Here is a 5545-nt window from a genome sequence, read left to right on the forward strand (position 1 = left end):
AAATACAGAAATGATCATGGAAGAAAGAAATTATAAATATCAGCTATGATACTATGAACAGTTGCAGAAACAGTGACCCTAATATTTATCAGAATTTCTTCTTCTTTGATATATTTGTATGTATCTATATGGACATGTATGTGTGTATAAATTTACATGTTTTTTTTTCTTTTCCCTCTTATCCTATTCATTTACTATGCAACATAAGATGTGATAAAAGTGGTAAGCCTTATATCTTGATATTTACATTACAAGATATTAAGGGAGGAGTATGATTCAGCTAGTGACGAAAGTGAGTGTAACCCAAAGATGCATCCAGCTATATATACTATCTTGGAGACAGTTAGCCTGTTTTCATTTGTATGAAGAATAGTTACATCATATTAAGTGAACATATGATTTCACATGGTCTTTATCCAGAAGTTAAATATAGAAAAAAAGATATACTAAATTGATATGAGTTCTGAAGTGTTGTCAACTTGGTTAAGCTAGAAACTTTCTCAAAATTCCATTTTTTGCTTCTCTCTCATTTGTATGGTTCCAGGTTAGCTTTGGCCAAAAGAGGAATCCATTCAATATTTTGAAGGTGGAATTAAATCATTGGCTATTACTCTCAGCAGACATACAATATGGATTCAGATATGTTGCTGGAGAGATTCAGAGCTCCTCAGTGAGCCCTGCCTTACCCTTGCTCTTTCTTGCTCTGCTTTTAGCTCATATTCTTGACTGCTGACCTGCTAACCAATTCTCAGCTATCAGCTCAGAGATTCAGTAGCACAAAGGCACCAGCTCCCCATAGTCTCCTAGAGAGCTCTCCCTTTGCTGTCCACTGCAAGGGCTGGACGTACTTGGCTTCTCATAGCTCCCTACAAGTGCTCCTTGTTCACACACACCTGTGCTTCCGGAGAGCTGACCGGGGGGTCTTTCCCTGATACTTCTATTCTCTTTTCTTACCTTCAGTCTTCCAGCTTTTCTCACACTTGTGAGGGTCTGAGTCTCAGAATAAACTTCTTCTTCCCATCATATTCATTGTTACTATGCATCCCTGATTGAACCCTGACTGATACAACCCACAGTCTAGATGGAATTATAAAAGTTATCTCCATGCAAACAGTTGTCTCTCAATACAGGAGAATAGTGAGGTTTCCAGGTTACCAGTACAGGATGCTAGGAGTCAACCATGAAAGTGCAAGCAAAAATGGGGTGGATAAAGGTAGCTAGAAATAGACTGAATTATTATTTTCCCGGAAGTTTTCCATTACTGTTTATCTCTCACCTTTCCACAGGTATATTTTGGTATACTAAGACATGCCAATCATGCCCAGCCTATACAGACAGAGACATGATTTTGTGTGTTAAGCTGTGGACTTCAAAGCCAGGCCTCCTGGAATTAGACCCAAAGGAAACATGCAAATGGAGGGTGAACTCAGTTCACCTGAACTGAAGCCTTTCCCTGTCACTCCCAGTGCAGCCCTTCCAGCACTCAAAGATGCCACTCAGATACCACTTTGTCTTGTTTGCAGTAGATTTTCATGTGATTCTAGACCTGAAAAGTCCTCCTTCCTTTCTGGCCACCTTTTAATTCTGTAGTAAAACATTCTCAAATTTTTGTGTTCTACCAATCACTGCCAAAGAATTTGGGCTCCACATGATAGAAATAAAAAGCCAGCTCTTTTGCAAAGGACTTTATAGGTTTCCAGGCATTCCATCACTGTATTGATCATTTAAGTTTTCAGGGTATAATGTTATTATGATGACATTCAGAAAACATTTTTCTGCTCTGGCTTTTAACATAAGGAAATAGAAATTCTATGGATAGCTGGAAATAGTTTTGAGCACATGGCATACGAATTTACTGCTGAGACTTAAACCAGCCCTATGATTAGTGCTATTCTTGTGGATAGACACTGAAGTCAAGGGGCAGTTATTAATTGGTAATTATTCTGAAATAGAAGCCTGCACCATACAATATTTCAGTGATTACTTCAACCCTTTGGTGTTACACATCCCATTTTTGGTGATCTTGGCTCATGGAAAGGGCTCTTACCCCCTATGAGGGTTCTGAGGCAAGTAGGCTGGAGCTTAGGCAAAGGTAGATGCATTCTGAACATCTGAAAATATGTTTATGATTTTACTTGTTTATCCTTTGAAGTTGTTTGATTGCAGGCAACAGAAACAGATTTTGTCCAAAGCAAAAAAAAAAAAAAAAAGGAACTGGAGGAAGAATAGGAAACAAATTGGAGAACAGAAGGTAGAGTTGTAGGAATTGGGACATTTAGGGAATAGCATGGATGTTCAGTCTCTTCAGAAAACCACTGTCTTTTTGACTGAGCTGCAGCCGATCAGAACAAGGGAGAAGGGATTGGCCGTGCTTTAGTTTCAGGCTCCCTGGACCAGACACAAGTGGGGATCTTGACTCTTAAAGCTGTTCATGTTGGAGAGTTAGGGTTTCCCAAGGAGAAATCAGGATTTTTTTTTTAATCAGATAATGAGATCACCATGTCATGAAAAGATGAGTTTTGTGGTGTTTGTCCAGACCAGGGAATCTGAATATGTCCAGCAAAAGGCAGTGCAGCCCAAGGACAAACCCTCAACTCACTGTTAGGCTTTCCTCTCCTCTTTCCCCATGTAGCATGCCTGGATTTGGGGACTCTCCAGACCCAGATGGTATTCGTATTTCTAAGAGCCCTGGCGGTTCAAAGTCTGACATACGCCACACTAGAAAATCACGAAAGGGAAGCCAGATGACTATTGGGACAAATTTTTCCCAGACATCTCTCTATATCTAAATCCCAGTTACAAGGAATCTGAAACATTCCATTATCTCAGCAGAGGAATCACCCCAGACAAGTTAGGCTATTTCATTTCTTTGCTGTCCGACAACTGCTCAACTCTCAATTGCAAATCCCTTCCCTCTAGGTAAAAATGCACCTTTTGGCCCCATTCGGGCCCCTACTCAGATAGCTCCCTAATATCTGGAATAGCCTCACAGCCAAGCCAATGGGTCAGTTTTCTGCGTCTCTTCAAATCCCCAGAGATTTACTTCCAGACACCCTTGGGATGTATGAACATATCCAAACATCTCGTTAAGTGTACACTTGCGGGAGCATTTGTACACAGATTCATTTATCTGCCTTTGTCCTGTCTCTCATTTTAGAGCAGGAGCCTCCCAAGGAGAAGGGTCACATCTGGGTTGCTCTTCTCCCTCTCCCCACGGCATTCAGCGAAGCGCACACAGAGTCAGCATTCGTAACTAACTCACTGGAATAAGGTGGTGGAGACACAGCAAGGTAGGAGATGGAGCTCCGCATTTTAGTCCGAGTTTTACAATCTTGTAGCCAAGAGACCGTGAGCAAGCCACTCCAACACACTGAACCCCAGCCCGTTCCTGAATGCAGAGGTGGCGGTGATTCATTCTGTGTTTATGCCATACAAGTGTTGTGCTCAAATCAGAGCACTGATGGGAAAGTGGCTTAAACCTCAGCTAGAGACGTGGCATGTGGTTATTAGGTCACCCTGGCTTCAGAGACGATCCAGTGAAAACCAGAGATACTCAGCCAGCACTGGCCATGCTGCCACCCCTGTTCTCTCAAGTCAGTGTCTCAGGCTTCTGCCTTTGACATGTAAGCTCTGAGGCCACGGAGCAGAGGCCCTGCCATTCTATTTCTGGCACAGCAATAAGCACAATGAAAAACAAGACCTGCTGAATGCCAGCAGCAATGAAATTCTTTATCAGAGAACATGAAGGAGTCAGACTTTGTCAGCAGTATGTCCCTAACATCTCTTCTTCCATCTGTCCCTACCATGAAGACACTTGTTCACACTCGGCCTGTTTCCTGCCTGGATCCTTGCCACCTCCTACTGCCTGACTATCTCTTGTCTCCTGACCCCACTTCAGTGCCAGATGGTTCAGACTGCCATTTGGAGTGGCCTCTGGGTCTCTGCGCCTCCTGCCTTTTCCGTTTAGAGCAATAAAGATCCTCCTAAAACTTGCCTTTCCCATTGCTCTAGTTTCCCCATCAAATCTTTCTTTCCTGATTTTGGACTTTCAGTTTGCTTTTCTTCCTAAAATGACCCCCTACCAGCAAAAGCTCAAAGTGACTTCCTTACCTCTTGTTTTGTTTTTTTCTTTTCATTGTGTTTAACATAAATCCATTTCTTTGTCTCTAGAAACGAAAAGCAACATACAACCCAAACCCCAGCACTGTGAGATGGTTTTAAAGTTTTGGCAGAAAGTCACAGGGGATTAACATGAAAAGGAACTCCAGTCTTGCAGACATTTGCTGGTGGACCCCACTGCTCAGTAATGCACCCCAGTGCTGTGTACTCTGATCTCTTGGTCAAAAACTATGCAGGAGTTTTTGGCTTCCACCTTCCTTCCTCCTAAACCTGAACCAAAATTCCTTTCTTTCTAACCATCTGGTCTCCCCATTTAACTTGGCCAAGCGCAGCTTGACAACTGTCCCCCACTGTGATGGCACAAAGGGAAGACAAGGAGCCCTGAAATTCTCCCGATACAGTCTCAGACTTCAATTCCATGCTACTTAGGGTGAAATAAGCCATCAAAGTGATATATTAGGGAACTATGTGCAGCAAAGCCAGGTTCATTCAAAACTAAAGGCAGGGAAGAAATGGATTTAGAATAAGTAGTCCTGGTGCTTTGGGAAGAAAAGACTGGAAATTCTATCCCACTATGCCTGACTTCAAAATAACAAAGGCCAACAGCATCTGCATTATCCTTCACAGGCAACAGAGGGCTTTTTCAAATGGGAAGACATCAAAGAAAAGCAAAGTTTATATTTGACTTTCTATTTTCCACACCCTTTTAGATTGGCTATCACAAATCATCCTTTCCTACATTGTGATAGATAGATAAAATGGGATTTATTCAGTCAAGCATTCATCTATTCTACTCATGTTTATTAGATGCCACAGTAGACACCAGGCCAAGTGTCTACTTGGCACTATTCTAGGCGCAGGATGTATAAGGTGTAGAATACAACAGACAAAGCCCCCGAAATCCTTGTGCTTCTGTTGTAATAGAAGAAAAAGACAATGAGCAAATGTGAGCAAATATAGAGTATGTCAGATGGGGTAAGATGGGGATAAAAGCAGAAAACATAAATAAAGCAAGATAAGGGGGCTAGAGGGTCATGGGGGATGTGCTTTTCTATAGGGTAGTCTCTGATGAGGTGATACCTGAGCAGAAACTTAAGGAACTGAGATGAGCAGACTCCCTCAGGGAAGAGGCTTTCAGAGGCTCAGAGGGAACATTTAGGCTGGAATGTGTTTAGCTTGTTAGAAAACCAGAGAGGAGGCCAGCGTGGCTGAAGCAGAGTAAGCAAGGCAGAGAGTGGTAGGAATGAGGTCAGAGATAAGGGAGACAAGACATGTAAGGCCCTGTCGTGGGCTGCAAAGGCTTCCACTTCTAGCCCAGTGAGTGGGCCATCTCTCCACAACGCGTTAAGCAGAGGGAGCAATGTGACCCAACTTACATCTCAGAAGGGTTACTCTGGCAGAGACTGTACTGTCCCCCATACCCATT

At 42.6% G+C, this 5545-nt stretch overlaps 1 long non-coding RNA gene across 1 annotated transcript in view; it reads right to left on the bottom strand.

Moving 5' to 3' along the window:
* Positions 1 to 5545, bottom strand: part of LOC144323866 (uncharacterized) — a 144545-nt gene that overhangs the window by 15537 nt on the left and 123463 nt on the right. The window lies entirely within an intron of this gene.

This window comes from Canis aureus, chromosome 11, assembly GCF_053574225.1.
Source record: "Canis aureus isolate CA01 chromosome 11, VMU_Caureus_v.1.0, whole genome shotgun sequence".
Lineage (NCBI taxonomy): Eukaryota > Metazoa > Chordata > Mammalia > Carnivora > Canidae > Canis > Canis aureus.